Here is a 16,839-nt window from a genome sequence, read left to right as displayed (position 1 = left end):
CCAAGGTTTAGAAGGATGCCAGCTGCCGGCCTGGCCATCCTAAAAAAGAGTCAACAAGTCCCCACTCAAACCAGGGGGGACCAGGAACCCTTGGGATGCAACACCCATCTCTGGGGCTGGTGAATTTTCTACAGCCTTAACGGCTCCGTGGGTAGCACCAAGCAGGAGCCAGACAGATGTGGGGGAGAGCTCAGGGCAACTCTGCAGGCAGTGCCCCCAGCCGCTGGTCTCCTTGCGCCTCTGGAGCATGCATGCCTCTGCCCAGCCCAAGGGCAGACACCATCACCATCACTGGACACCATCACTAGGTCTTTCTTTTTTCTTTGAATGTTGAATCTGAATAGTTCCTGCAGTTGGGAGAGGTATTCAGGGAAAATGTCTTCCCGAAAGGCTTACTGACAGTTTGAATGTTCGAATGGAATGGCAGATGACTCTTGGCTCCTGTGTTGAACTTCTCTAGGGCAGGTGGGGCAGGCACCCATTCAAGGCGGAGGTGCTTGCCTGCCCGGGTTTGAGGCCCGCACTCCCTCTAACCAGCAGCTGAGCTTCAAAAGTTGCACGTGGTGCCCTGTGTCCTGACAGTCTTGCCTTCCCCTGGCCAGGAGTGAGTCCTCAGGGAATACATTCCGCTGACTGGACTCCTCCCACCAAGGCCCCTGGCATCCCTGCTGGCCTTGGGTCTTGGGCCTTCAAATTCCCTAGGAAAAGAAAGACCAAATCCTGCTCCCTGTAGCCAGCCAGCAGCCCGGGTGGGCCACCCAAAGTGCCCTAGGGTTGCAGTCCACTTCCTGCATGGAGGAAACTGAACGCCACTTCCACTCCTCCTCCTGCAGGGCACCCTTTCCCAGAAGTCACTTTCTCAGACTGAGGGGTGCACCTCCCAGTCCCTGAAAGGTCACCCACCTTCAGGATCAGCTATCTCAAGCCCACTCTAGGTGGCTCTTGGCCTCAGCAACCCCAGGGGCCTGCAGGACAGGGCCTCTGCTGTCTCCCTGTAAACCTCCAGGTCTTTAGAGAGATCATCTACCCACATTTTTCTGGCCACATTGATATGACACCGAAACAACTTGTGCTACCTTCCAAGATGACAATTGGACACTCATTGGGGGTAGGGGGAAGAGATGGGCTAGATGGTTTAAAATGCATCACTTTTCTGGAAGTACTGCAATTTTGGAGTTGGTGCATGGACGTTCCCAGTGGGGCATGGTGTCATTTGGATTCGTGGGAGAGAGAAGTGTGTATTATCTCAAATTCTGTCCCTCTCAAAATTAGACATGGCTCCAAGCCCAACCCCAACTCCCCCTTAATGAAAAAAGATGCAGCCATTGGCCAACTTCCTTTCTCAAAATTCTGATAACCTCATCCCCAAGGCCCCCGAGCCCTGTAACACTTTTGAAACATTCGCCTTTCTGTCCGATTAGAGAAACTACCAACGACGAGGCGTTGAACATGAGGAAAGCTTTGGGTTTATTTTTCTCCCACTTTATGAACATGTATTTATATTTGCCGAATGAACATTGTGGTGTGTGGCTTCCATGAAGGGAGCTGCAGGCTCCCCCGTGCACGGCCGGTGGGTAAAGGTCACCTGCCATGACTTTTCCTTCCCGTTGGTCTGTTAACCCCCAAACTGGTTGCTTTCTCCAGTTGCTTCCTGGGTGTGTGTACATAGTTTGTCTTTGTATAGGAGTGAGTATGGCGACCGTCAATCCGTGCCCTCCCGAGCTCCACTTCACAGATGACGGCTGTATGAGGGAGACAATACGACACAAATTAAACTGGATCTCTCGGTTTTGTACATACAGAAAATGCATGGTATTTAAATTATTGTTTGTCTCTGATGTTGTATGCAGTTTCTCTAAAAACAAACCAAAACAAAAAAATCTAAAAAAAAATTAAAAAATAAAAAACATAAATCGCATGCACTGAAACTTTCATCTCTAGACGGTTCCTATTTATCTATTTATTTATTTATTTTTTAATATTTTGGACTGAGGATTGAACTCAGGGGCAGTTAACCACTGAGCCACATCCCCAGCCCTATTTTGTATTTTATTTAAAGGTGAGGTTTTACCGAGTTGCATAACACCTCGCCATTGCTGAGGCTGGCTTTGAACTTGTGATCCTCATGCCTCAGCCTCCCGAGCTCCTGGGATTACAGGCAGGTGCCATCATGGCTTCCATATGTTTTATTTGAACCTTTTCAATGTCATTCATGTTATGTATTTGAACATAGGAATATAATTATAATAGTTATTTTAATACTGCTGACTAGTAGTTCAACATCTGTATAAGTTCTGGATCATTTCTTAAATTAACTTTTTCCGATTATAGGTCATATTTTTCTGCCTCAGTGCATGCCTGGTAATTATTCTGAGTATCAGTCATTGTGATTTTACTTTGTTGGGTGTTGGAAATTTTTATATTTCTGTATGTTCTCTTGACTTTTTTCCAGGGATTTAGAAACCATTTGATAATTGTTCTTTTGTCCGGGTCTGTTCAGATGTGTTCAATGGGACCATAGCAGTGTGTAGCCCCTGGTGCACTACTAGCCCCTCCTGCCTGCTCTCCCTAGGTCCCTGTTAATGAGGAGGATTTCCAGGCTATCTGGCAGTCACCTGCTTTACTCCCTGTCCTGTGTGAACTCTGCACTCGGTTACTTTCTTCAGTGCTCTCTCAACCAGTGACATCACCTCCAAATGGGGCAACACTTAGCTGGAGGTGAGGGTGGTGCAGAAAAGGTGCACTCTTTAGGTGCAGCACAAGTATACACAGAGTACTAGAGAGAGAGTATCTGGTATATAATATGGAGGGAGCTGGGTGCAGTGGCAAACACCTGTAGTCCTAGGGACTTGGGAAGCTGAGATGGAAGGATTGAAATTTAGCAAGATCCTGCCTCAAAATAAAAATTAATGTAGCCCAATGTTAGAGCACTCACAGGTGTAATCTCCAATATTGCAACAAACAAACAAACAAACAACAACAATAACAACAAGCATTGAAGGCCCTTGTGTGGTTTCAGAAATGGGAAAAATTACCTGCTTCCCCTTCCTGGTTTGTTTAAAGAGTTAAAATGTAGTATTAGATATTATGCAGTGATATAGGTTCTATATCACTTTATCTATAGGTTATATATCTACATGGGTCTAAATGTTTAGGGGGTATTATAAGCCAACTAAATTATCGATTTTAATATTCCTCAAATTATAAGTAAGTTTGGTTTTGTGATTACAGACCTTTTTACTTATATGGCAAATGGCATCTTATGAATCTCACATTTTAAAATAAATAATGATACAACAAAATGAAAAACTACCTTTTTAGGTCATGGTCAATTTATGAGTGATAAAGTACATTATTGGAGTAGTTTTAAAAAGACAAATACAAATAGTTCTCCAGTATATTTTCCCAACAATGTGATAATAGACAATATATAAATCCAGATGCCAGTCTTAGTGATAGCAATGTTAACTTTCTTACAAATTATCCACATTTCCAGTGGAGTACTACCACGAAAACCCCATAAGGGGTGTTCTGAGAACACACCAGCAATGAGCCAAGCTTCAGCAACATCCACAAGAAGCGTGTACAAGAAGACAAAAGGCTGGCACACATGATAGTTAATATTCCTCCTAACTGAAAAGTCTATAATTCCTGGAATGAGTTTTTTGAAGAACAAAAATCAGTTTCTTTTTTTAAGCTTAATTGTTAAAACAGTGCATGATGGATATCTCCGTAGCAGATTGCACAACCACCTAATCATGTTCTGATTCAAAAATATGTCAAAGGAAGCCAACCAACATAACCTTACCACAAATATTTAGCACTTTTTATGATGATAACATTTGAGATCTACCCTTCCCACAAAACAGGGAAGCTCTTGGACAATAAATAAGTAAGTAAACTTCTTCCTTCTAACTAAAGTTTTGTACCCCTCAGTTATCAGTTCTCCATTCCATCCAACTCTCAACCTCTGGTAGCCTCCATTCTGCCACATTTCTGTGAGCCCCAATTCCAATTCCACCTGTCAGTGAGGCTATACGTAACTCACCTTCCCGTCACGGGCTTATTTCACAATTCCATCCATGTTGTTGCATTTCATTGCACAACGTGTTGGAATATTGCAACATCCCTCCATACCCTGTAAATATATAAAACTGTAATTTGTCGATATATAGCAACAATCATAACAAAAAGCAAAAGTGACATAATGTCTCCATTTGGTCTGATAGAGAGGGCTAATTGAGCCAAGGGATACCAAGCTTTTATAGAAGAGCTGAATAAAGGTCAGTCTAATCATTCTGGGTTCCTAGCATAGGAAATTCCTTAGTTTTGGGTTTCAGAATCAGGCTGCTTCTGGATCAACCATTATGCTCTCCTTACTTAAGGCATGAACTATTACTAAAGCACACAGTTCCCCTAATAGGAAAATATTCAACTAAACAGAAAATATTAGAAAATAATTGTGAAACTGGGAAAAAAGTGTCCATTTGATTATTTTCCAACTTCAAGAATATTTTAATGATCCATTTGTGTCAATTATAGTATAGATTCCAGAATAACCCAAAGGGGCATTTGTTTGCTTCTTTGATAAAAGTAATATTTTATTTTTCAAAAAATCAAGATAAATTTTCCATTAAATGTTTGTTTTTTTCAAAAGATGTGAACAGAGATCCAGAAGCACTGGTCAGTCTAGGCAAATGGAATGTCAAATAATGGAATCGGTTTCTCCACTCGGCTCAGCAATGCTGAGAAGGCAGGGAGATGGCTCTATTCTTAGTGGCATCAAGAGCGAGATGAGCCAGGAGTTTCATAAAAGTATTACAGCTCAATGGTATTGTCCCCTTGGCGAAGTGACTCTCACCCTTTGTGTTTGCTTCCTCATCTCTATAGCTGACCCATCAGGGAAAACAAATCTTATGTATGTGCCCACGATTTACACCATGTCTCTATCACTATGAAGGATCAGAGCAAACTGGAGAAATATTTTAATTCAAGCCATTTGACCCTTCACAGAAATAGAAACATGAGATAGACTTGGTCATTTATCAGCAATTACCACAATCAAAAGAGGTTAAGTTCATGATTAAAGTGATGGCACTTAGGAAATGATGAAGAATTGGAGTGATTTCCTACAGTGAATTTGGGCCACAGTGTCAAGATGAGACCATTTGCCAATGTCACCATTTTCCAGCAATTGGTCAATGTCATATTAACCACTCTAGTTTTAATATTAGAAGTTTGAAGTTTTTAAGAGTCAAAAAACTTCAGCCTTTTCAGATAAAGAATGTTAGTTATGCTATTTATGAGAACAAAATATGGGCAATCATTACACTGTTAGTTTTATACATAGAAGGGTGCTACTTGCAACTAAATTCTATATAATTAGAGTAGTTTTCGCTTTTAGTGACTCATTTCTCTGCAACAACATAAAAAAGTACTCCATCTGTATTTTAGTCAATTGATGGCTGCTCTTGGCAGAAGGTGAAATATATACATTCATACATATATACTTCTAGTAATCAGTAAAGATTTATCTTTTCTCTACTTTTTGTTTAAGAATTTAGAATGAAAATCTTACCAGATGATAAATATCAGATCATAAAAAGGTAAACAGGTCTTGCTAATCTCAAAATATACAAGGAATATAAGCTAATGCTCAAACTATTATAAACTGCATTTATCTGCACGTTTTAAAAATAACTGGGGGGGAGAGTCACATTTTCATAATTTCAATTTCACACAACTTCCCTTACAATAATTTTATTTTACTCCAAATGTGAATTTATTTTCAAATGAAAAGATAAAGTCCAAAAATCAGTACAGAAGATTGACAGTGGATGATATATCAATGCACTTTTTCTGTCTTGCAAGAAACACTGAGAACAGTGGTTTATGGTGTTTTACTCTCTGCAATTAGATAAAACACCAACTACCCAAATCTGTGATGTAAAATGTGTGTGTAAAAATTTCAGTGATTACATGATGTCTATGCCAACTTACAAATGCACTTTATCTTTGTTGAATCTTTCTTCACCCTGCAGAGATCTTTGAGATACAGCAAAACCCAAAAAACATTTATCATTCACGCAAGTGTGTTTCCTACATGTTACTGTAGAAATAAAATATATTTTGTCATTCACTTAAACATCAGTAGAGACGAGGTACTCTGAGAAGAACTCCTATGCTGGAAGCAGACCTCAGAGAGTACCTGTAGTAATCCTTTCAAAACTGAAACAAATAAGATGGGAATTCATTCATGTAGTAGTCAGGCTAAAGTGGCATATTTCCAGCTTGCCCTGGTGTGGACAAACTCCATGATCTAATTAGTCCTTGCAGGCAACTGGCATCTGGGTTCTGGAGACTGTAGCATCACTATTCTTATATAAGTGGTTTATTTAAACCAGTGGTAGTTCCATGTGGTTACCAAATAACCACTATCTCAATATTCATTCCTGGAAATGTTAGTTCCAATCTTCTGCTATCTTGGTGTGTGTATAAACTCAAATGAGACACATTTCAGTACTTAGTAGCATACATTCAATTTGGTATGATCTATTAAAAATCTGGCTTTGTGATCATAAACCTGTGATTAGAAGAGCAGATTTAATATAGAGCCTATAAATTCTGCCTTTCCTTGGAGCAAGTAGCCTTCATCTTATATTTCAAAAGCAACTGGACAAGAGGATACTATACAATGATATTTATACTTAGAGCAATTGAATATTTGAAAAAGAAATTGCAGCTGATTTTCCTAATAAATTGAAAGATATTCAGTAAAAATTCAGGAAATCAGACATATCAGTAACAATGTTTAGAAAGAAATATAGAGCTGAGGGACCTGGTGTTTGATCCTCAGCACTGTCCCCACCACTCCATCCCCCCAAATAAAAAAGAAAAAGAAAAAAGAGAAATATAAATATAGAATGATAAAAAAAACTGACATAATTTCTCAATATGGGAGGGGGAAATAAGTTTAAAATATGTTTCCTTCAGGTATTGATATAAATAAAGAATAAATATTTTTCAGTATAAGAAGTAGTATTTATGTCATCATAAATTTAGTTAAAAGCATGATCACAATTTACAAAAACTATAATTACAGATTACAAAGAAAATAGGCAGACTCTAATTGACATTCTGTTTGCATCTTGTTACCTATCAATTTTCTCTTACATTACAAAATTCAATATTAAAATTTTATCACCAACACTCCATATTGATTTCAACATTAAAATTTATCAAAATGATTAAAAACAGTCAATTAGAAAAAGCAATACACCAAAAATAACATTTCCAGGTCTCTCTTGCATTGCATTGACCATCAGATAAGGAAATCAAACACGCCATTAACTTTTTAGCAAGCCCTTGGCACTGGATTGCAGGACTATGGAAATGCTGGTGAAGTAATCAAAGAAGCATTTCCTGTCCAAAAAAAAATATCAGCAGGGAACAGGAACGGGATCCCAGATAAGCTTCTGAGCAATAAAGAACATTAGAGTTTGATTGTGTCTCTTACATGTGAATGAAACTTCTGTCCCATTCTCTAAATAGGACCAGAGCCTCATGGCCATTTTCTCAGCTAAAATCCACAATTACTACACAAATTAAATTTCTGTGTTGGAAGAGAGCATTCCTTCTGGGGCAAACTACTCCACCATGATGAATGAGGATTCCTCCTTCACTGTCATATAAATTGCACTGGAGGGAGGGGTCCACCAAGGCAGAACGGGCCTCCCAGCACCCCAGGTCCTCAGCAGATGGTTAGCACTGGCCCACCCACAGGGATGACCAGATCAGGACGGTCCACAGTGGATGGGGTAGATCAGCCCACTGCCAACCAGAAGACATTGTCTCTCAGGACTGTGTCTTGACACGTGCACTTCGCTGAGTGGTCCTAGCACTCTTCGTCTTTTGAAACTTTTGATTCATTTTCTTTGCATGAATTTTTCTGTTGGTAAATGCATATGGCTATAGCAGAGATGCAGAGCAAAATAAATATCACAACTGCTATCACACCTGGGGTAGGGGAGAAGACAGAAGAACACCAAGTCAGAATATAAATGGTGATTTTTGCCTTAATTGGGGGCTTTGCTAACATCACTGCCTTATAAGGTAGGTTACAACAAACCAACCATCTACTATATCATAAGTTGGGACCATCAAGCCTAGGAATTTTAAGGTCCAGTGGTTTTATAACATTTGGTATGTCTGAGTTTCCATGACTTTTGGATATAGTAGGGGTAGTCCTTTTCCCTAAAGGCCTGTGATTGAAATTCAGCTTTTGTTCTTAAAAACAGAAACAGGACTTGGGAAGCTGGGGCAGGAAGATCACAAGTTCAAAACCAGTCTCAGCAAATTAGTGAGGCCCTAAGCAACTTCGAGAGACCCTGTCTCTAAATAAAAAATTTAAAAGGCTGGAGATGCTGCTTAGTGATTAAGTACCCCTGGGTTCAATCCTTGGTTCCAAAACAAACAAACAGACAACAAAAACAAATATACACAAGGCTCTGAGACGAAGTTTTAAATTATCTTAAAAGTATAGGGGCTGGGTTGTTGCTCAGTGATAGAGTGCTTGCCTTGCACGTGTGAGACCCTGGGTTCACACCTCAGCACTAAATAAAATAAGTGAATAAAATAAAGCTAAAAAAAAGGTTACTACTACTAAAAAAAAAAAAAAGTATAGTATGTTTAGTACCATCCTAGAATAAATGTTATTTTTAACTAAGTAGATACATTTTCATTAAATTGTTTTATATCTTTGTAAATTTGTTTTGATGATAGAGATCAAATCCAGGGCCAGCACCCTACCACTGAGCTATCTCCCCAACTCCAAAATACTTTAATGACAACATAATTTTGAAATGCAGTAGTGTAACATATATGTGATCAATCCCTGTCACCAAAAATATTGCAGGGATACTTATTAAGTTTATTTTTGTGGAATGTGGACTATTTGAAGGAACCAGGTGTAAATGTTCTAAAATATTAGAACCATTAAACCATTTGCTATGCCATGGTTCTCAACCCAAAATCATGTTGAATCAGAATACCTGAGGGGAAGACCTGGTGCCTCCTTCTAGTTTAAGGCTGTAATTCAGATCTAGAGTGCTAAAGCATCCCCAAGAAAGCTAGCTGTACAGAAGTCATATTCCTGAAGAATGAAAGTCAAATCTATGCTACACCAAAAAACTATGCATAAAGCCATGCTTGGACTGTCCACATTGTAAGTGTATGACAAAAGGTATCAATTTGTATCTCTAGCTGGTGACTGTTAGAATATGAAGACTATGTCTGTGAAGAGTCTTTGTGAATATTAAATGAAATAAAGTGTATAAAACAATTAATTAAAGTCTAGGTATGGTATAGTTATGGTACTTTCAGTAATGAAAATTATTATTAGCTTTAAAAATCATAATAATTTCATAAAAATATATTTCTAATTCAATGACTAATGGTTACTTGAATATTTCTTTTATTATACTAGCAAGTATTTCAGAGGATCGGGTTGAAATAATAGTAAAAAACAAACACTTGATTTAGTAATAAATAGACATAACAGAAAAATTCTCTAAATCTTATCTCTTATGCAATTGTTTTGTTTTCTATCATTTTAGAAGAAAAAAGTTTGCTTTGTATGTACTATGAAGAGTCTATACAACAAGAAAACAAACAATATTTCAATAATCCATTAATTAATTAGAGAGGAAATATGCAATCTTATTTTTTTCACACCAGCTCTGATAAATTATATTTCAAGAAAATGAAACATTGATTTCATTGCCAAAAAGATATGTTTAGATTGTATTCAATTTTCCCTTCAATGAAAAATAACCTATCAGACTAACTGGAAAGGACAATCAAAAATGAAATAAACCATGGCTCTTGCTGTACCACACTGAGAATGTACGAGATGACACTGAAATGCACAATTTGAAAAAAAAAATGCACTTGAAGTAATGTTAAGCATATTTAAATTTTTAAAAGTTTCTTTTAAAAAATCAAATAACAACTGAAACATCTAAATCATGCAAATTGCCTTTTTTTAAGTCTCATAACACATGTGCTCTGATCATTATTTGGCTTTTGACTTAGGTTTTTGTGGCTTTGAATATAATTACTTGGGGCAATGTCTTGCTCTAATAGCTATATCAGATCTATGCCCTATCTATCCTTCTATCTATCTTTCTATCTATCCTTCTATCTATCTTTCTATCTATCTATCATCTATCTTTCTTTATATCTATCTCTTATGCAAATTATGACAATAAAATATGAAAAAGAAATAAGACTGAAGTATGTATATGAGGAGAATAAAATAAATTATTGGGAAAAAAATGAACAAAAAACAAAGACCAGGGGAATCCTTCTGCGCATTCTCCTCCTTCCCCTCCCCTCCTTCAAGAGCTCATCAGAGTTTCTCAGGACAGCCCAAGAGCCCTGTACGATTTATTGTTGAACAGCAGAGAATCTTGCCAGTGATTTTTTACAGAAGATCTTACAGTGATGTTTGACCAAAAGCAATAAAATTCCAAAAGTAAGTTTTTTTTTGTTGTTGTTGTTATTGTTGTTCTGTTTTCAATTTGCTGACTACCTCTAGCTCTTCAAGAAGATCAGGGGCTGCCATCCTCCTGCCTCAGCCTCCCAAGTAGCTGGGATCCGGGAGGCCACCACGCCAGACTTTACCTGTTCTTTAAAAATCCTGTTTTCAGTGGAATCCTCACAGAAGCACCCCCCCACCCGCCCCCAGCTTAAATCGGTGAACATCAACTCAGAAAACCCACAAGCACTCTTTCCCCTCCTGGAGTGCTGATTCTTAGCTATAATTTTCTATTAAGTTAATGCTGTTAAATGGGAACAAATAATTTTTAAAATTTAAAAAGTTGTTTTTTTTTTTTTTCAAAAGCGACAGTAATGCAGCAGACGAGTTCCTTCAGCCCCTTTACCTCCGATGACCCCAGAGTCGCTTCTGTCCGCCTTCACCAAAGGCTCTCCCTCCTCGCTGGGTTCGAAACGACCTACATTAGAAAAGGGGAGGCTGCCAAGGGCGTCGCAGGCCCTCTCCACCGCGCACCGCCGCCGTTCCCAGCCCGCGGGGAGGGGCAGGGGGCCACGCACCTGCGCCACCTGCGCCACCTGCGCATCGCGGAGCCAGCTCCCCCGCTCCATCGCCGGTCCGCGCCCCCGCCGCGCAGCTGGCCCCGGCGGCCACGTGACCGCGGACGGTGACCCGGGCAGGGCCGGGGCGCAGCGCCTTCGGCGGGGCGTCGCGGCCGAAGCGCACCGCCAAGAGGCAGCCGGTGAAGCCGCGCGCCGACGCCCGCCGCTTGTCGGGGTCCGCGCCTGGGGGCTCTGCGGGGACAAAGCGACACAGCGTTAGGACGCAGGGGCACTGGGCTCGATAGGTGACCCCGCCGGCACAGCCGCCACCGGCTCCGACCTGCGCCCCCTGCGCCCGAGCAGGCGGCTGATGGCCATTTTCAGGGCAGAGGGCTCTGTGGACAGCTGCGAGGGACAGCCACTCTGTGGGGGCTTCAAGGCGACGATCTGAACTGGGTTTTTAAAAACTGATCATTAAAACACATTTGTCAGGGAGGCCACAGCCAAGGGAGGAATTATAGTAAACTGATTCTTGGAGACGACAGAGCTCTGGAAGTTCAATTTTACGCCTTCTATTCAACTGTTATCTTTCATGATGTATATTGGATTCATGGCTTTTATGTCCTCTTAACAAACTGTACCTTTTATCCCCAGGTAATGCCCTCCCCCACCTTTGAGCTCATTCACTTGTTCTAACCTCATGCCCATCTTGTCTGCTGGCAACACTGCACTTCTGAAATTCATTAGCTGGGACTTCTTAGTGGTTTCCTTATTGTAAGAGTTTTTAACTAGATATTTATTGACCTGAATATGACAGAATTGAGGCTATTCACATTTAGAGTAACAACTCCTATTATCTGATTTGATTCATTTTATCTTACACGGTGTTTTTTAAAATTTTGTTGATTTAGTGGTGTATTATTATTATTATTATTATTATTATTCAGAGATTGAAGCCAGGCTTAACCACTGGGCCACATCCCCAGTCCTTTTTCTTTCTTTATTTTTTATTTAGGGACAGGGTCTCATTAAGTTGCTTATGGCCTCCCTAAGTCACTGAGGCTGCCTCAGCCTCCTGAGCCACTGGGGTTACATAGTTTCCTTCTTCTTTCTCCTTTTCTCTTTCCTGAGTTTGAGAGTTCCACGTTCCTAGCACCCACAATCAGAATCATTCTCTTGCACCATTACATGAAAACAGATACTCTTTTCCCCAATACATTCATCCAACTCTTCGCTCACTTGCAGTCAGTAAGATGAGCCCTTGGGCATGGGCCCTTACTAGTGCTCAGGCCCCCTTCCTGGGTCCCTCCCCGTGTTACCCACAGGCCAGAGAGTGAGCCTTGGACTGTACTGTTTCCTCTTAGTTTTCCCTCTTTAACCCTCTTTGGTTTTACTCATGCTTATCTCCTGACTAGAACTACCATTTCCCTTACATTTATGTATTCTTTCTTCTATTTCAAGAACCTTTGTATAATTATATATATATATTTTTTTTTCTAAGAAAGAACTTTGACACCACTGAGATTCTACCCTTAATCAAACTTTAATCAGGCTTCTCTGAGCCATCTGCTCCACTAGCCCCATCTTTTTTGTTCCTGAGTTGTGGAATTTAGCCAGAACCCTCCACTCTCCTTGACGTCCTTGACAGTCCTCCAGGTGATTGAGTAGCCCAGCGGGTCTTCATCCAGAATCCCAATAGGTCAATTTAGTAAGAATTCTCCTAACCTCTTGGTAATTTTCCACCCACCAATGAACACCCCCACCTGGCTGGCTGTCAGTCTACATTTTTTCTTGCATTTTAAGCTGAGCCCAATCTCTTCACTGCAAAACCCCAGTCCAGAGTTCCTTTAGTCCTGAAGAAAGTCTGTCATTTTGTCATGTGTAAAAATATTTCTCTTTTTGACACAATATAATACAAAAAGATTTTATAATAAAACATGGTATTTTGGACAAGAATCATATAGTTTTAGGGGACCTTTTTTTTCTGATGAATGGTGAATATTAACATTATATAATCATTTAATTTGAAGGTGATGGAACAGAATAGAGCTCTTCTAATTCCTCAATAAATTATTTAAATCAATAATGATCACCAGATATACTTTTTTAAAAAAATATCTGAAAGGAAGTAATCACTTTTTCTACTCTGAGTCTACCAGGCAATCACTCATTCAACAACCCAGGAAGAAACCCAAGGGTGAAACACTCCTGGCTTTTAACAAAACATTGTTAGTAAATGTTTCTCAGTAGAACACATTTTAAGTAGAACTCAACACTTAGGCAGTGACCTGAATTCTATTTTCCTATTGCCTTGACAAGTTGACATTGTCAAAACCCTTCATTTCTGCACCTGTTAGCTAATTAGCTCTAATCAAGAATGTCTGTGGGTCACTCTGCCCCCCTCTCTCTATGGTACTCTACCTGGATTCCTTCCAATTGTCTCTTCTTTTCCATCAAAGCCTGTTCTTGAATAAATTCACTTTTGCATAAATACCTGATTATGCTTTCTGATAGTACTCTAAGAAGTATATGCATTTTAGCAGAAGGAAAGACTTGGTACAAAAGAAATGGTTCTTTAATTATGGAATTTGAAATATTAGCACCTGAAGAGGTAGAAAAAAATATTTGATGTAGGGCTGGCTTCCCAGGCCAGTGTCATGCCAATTAGACAGGTGTCTGCTTTCACAACAGGGTGTCATTTGTTTGAATGAAAAAAAAAAATGACTACATAAGCAAGCAAATGGACAGTGTTTTACATTGTGCAAGACGGTAGACACTAGCCACATGAAACTGTTGCAATTCAAATCAATTAGATTTAAATAAAATAAAAAATTTAGTCCCTCAGTTACACTAGCCACATTTCACTTGTTAAAAAACTAGGTGTGTCTAGGAATGACTGTGTAGGTCAGCATAGTTATAGGATAGGTTCACCATCACAGAAAGCTCTATTTTCTAGCCTTGGTCTGGAAGGCTCATAATTTCAAAGACCTCAAATCATCCATGATCCTCACTGACTCCCAGTTAATGTTAAGTTAGAAAATCAAGAGATTTCTTTCTTTTTTTTAAGAGAGGAGAGAGGAAAGAGGAGAGAGGGAGAGAGGGGGGGGGAATTTAATATTTATTTTTCAGTTCTCGGCAGACACAACATCTTTGTTTGTATGTGGTGCTGAGGATCGAACCTGGGCCCCATGCATGCCAGGCGAGCGTACTACTACTTGAGCCATATCCCTAGCTCCAAAAGATTTCTATGGATTCTACTAAATTATTTCTAAGTTTTCCTCATTTAACAGATGATATGAAAAGGAGTTGACTTACACAATTAATCTTGGATCTTCCTTGATAAACAATGTAAAATCTCATATCTTTTTTATTTTTTCAGATTTTTTTTGTGTTTTCACTCTATAATATTGAGAAAAGTAAGTTGCCCTGGGTTCAAGTGTTTCTCTATGTTTTTGCCTGATAAACAAAGAAATGTAAGACTTGACAGCACTTTATCCCGACCGCTTCTCAAATTTGTTTGGCACAAGCAATTTTGAGGGATAAGGATATCTTTCCCTATGGGATATGGAAAAAGGTTGTTTAGTGCTTGCTACAAAATCTGTAGATTCCCTAAGCTATGTGTTCCTCAGTTGCAATGCAGACCGGCCCATCTGCAGCATTGACCTGAATGCTTATCCCAGCTCCATACATAGGGGAAACTGTACCAATGGCTAATGTGCATGAAACTTGCTATATAAATAACAGAGCCCTTTATTTCTAACCCAGGGATCTTATGTCATCTGCCAGCATCCACAAATCAATTGTAGGTTTCTTTAGTAGCTTGTGAATCAGGTAAAGAAAATCTCAGAACCAAAATACAATAACCCTTCTAAATGAGGCAAATATCATAGTATAAAAATAATATAAAGCCATAGCTCCACTGAGCTTTAAATGTTATGTGTTATATGACATCTCCTTATAGAACTCAGAACATAATTTCCAGGATAGTTAATTACCAAAATCATTTGGCATTCTCATATCTGTGTAATTGTGATAATACGTGAGTATTTACACTCCTTTTCTCAGGGGATGGGGATGTAGTTCAGTGATAGAACACTTGTCTAGCATACTCAAGGCCCTAAGTTCAATCCCCCAGTACTTCAGGGAAATTAATTAATTAAATGAAAATAAAATGTAAAAACTTATAGGCTACTGCTTTATTTTCTGAGAGAAGATAAAAAGACATGCTCAGCTTCTACATTTCTTATTTTGTTTTAGTACATTTCTTCTTTTAAGTTTGTGGTTAAAACACACACACACACCCACACATACAGCCAAATCAAAAGAATAATAATCCTAATTATTTGGATAAAGAATCTAACAAAAGTGACAGGTCACTTCTCCTGGATTATAGTATTTTAAGTGTTAACATTCTTTAAGACACTTCTCTGATAAAATTAAAACTACATAGAAAATTTGACTTCAAGAGCTTACATTGAGGTGGGTGTATACTGAATTGATGTTGAGATAATTAACTTGAATGGTCTTCATTAAGCAAGACTATTCAAAAATGGGAAGATAAGAGCCAGGTGTGGTGTGGTGGCCCAGGCCTATCATCCCAGCAGTTCAGGAGGCTGGGGCAGAAGGATCGCAAGTTCAAAGGCAGTTTCCACAACTTAGTGAGGTCTAAGAGCAACTCAGCAAGACCTGTCTCTAAAATAAAATATTAAAAATGGGGCTGGGGAGGTGGCTCAGTGGTTAAGCACTCCTGGGTTCAATCCCTGGCACACACACACACACACAAAAAAAAAAAAAAAAAACGAATAGGGAAGATAAAAACAGCATGTTAACTTTAATGAATTCTGGGATATTTCTTGTGAAGTATGGTAAATAATAACAAGCATTATTTTATTATAATTGCTCACACACTAGCCTATGTTACTTATTAATATATAAGTATAGTATAGGATAAGTGCAGTGACTTTCTTATTCATAAGCTGCCTCGACATCTAATTAAGAGTACATAATCAATTTTCACCAAATATTTTTCAGTGAGTGGATAAGGGAATGATTCACAGGAGCTAAGAGAATTAATAATGATGACTTACCACTGAATACTTTGAACAACTTTCTTTGGAAAATTAGTGGCTTCTTTTTTCCTCAATGTGATAGTCTATCTTATTGTAAGTTAAGAGAATAAATATACTTCACATGGATCTCCAAGTTTGAATATAAAATTATATTGGCATAATTATTAAATGGTTGAACAGCAGGAAAAGACAACAAAACCCATCCCAAAGACAGCTGTCCAAATCATGAAGTGCTGCTTTAGTCTTTGATTATTATTTCACATTTGCCAGGCATCGGCAGAATGAATATTCATCACTTTCTGAGGTCAATGGCTTCAGACTCCATGCTTCATTGCTCAATTCAAACTTGCATTTTTAAACCCTACGTTATATGACTTTGAATAACATTTGAATTAACATCTTAACTCCCTGCACCTACTTATTTGGAGGGAAACAGGAATTTATGCAATTAATATTGTTTCCTAATTTGTGATTCTCTTTAGAGACTATATCATTAAAATAGTTCATTTTCAGAGCTGATTGACATATTTCTTTCCAGAAAGATTCCTTTCCTCAGTAACTATGATGTTAATTTGAAGTTAAGCTGTGCTTTTCAAATACATCCTTCCTGGGGTATCATTCTCAACTTCACCTTTCCCCCTGGGTAAAGGTGGTTATGAGCATGCCTCATGGC

General features: G+C 39.0%; 1 long non-coding RNA gene and 1 pseudogene across 1 annotated transcript; both read right to left on the bottom strand.

Moving 5' to 3' along the window:
- Positions 1-1,443: 1,443 nt before the first annotated feature.
- On the bottom strand, positions 1,444-4,134 carry LOC120884868 (uncharacterized). Its single transcript, XR_005727257.2, has 2 exons — positions 4,049-4,134; positions 1,444-1,742 (listed from the first exon to the last, which is right to left on the bottom strand). It is a non-coding gene; the product is annotated as an uncharacterized LOC120884868 (long non-coding RNA).
- Positions 4,135-7,019: 2,885 nt separating this feature from the next.
- Positions 7,020-16,839, bottom strand: part of LOC120884867 (contactin-associated protein-like 3) — a 224,659-nt pseudogene continuing 214,839 nt past the window's right edge.

The sequence above is a fragment of the Ictidomys tridecemlineatus genome, chromosome 7 (assembly GCF_052094955.1).
Source record: "Ictidomys tridecemlineatus isolate mIctTri1 chromosome 7, mIctTri1.hap1, whole genome shotgun sequence".
Taxonomy (NCBI): domain Eukaryota; kingdom Metazoa; phylum Chordata; class Mammalia; order Rodentia; family Sciuridae; genus Ictidomys; species Ictidomys tridecemlineatus.
This window is presented reverse-complemented; position numbering and strand designations above follow the sequence as displayed.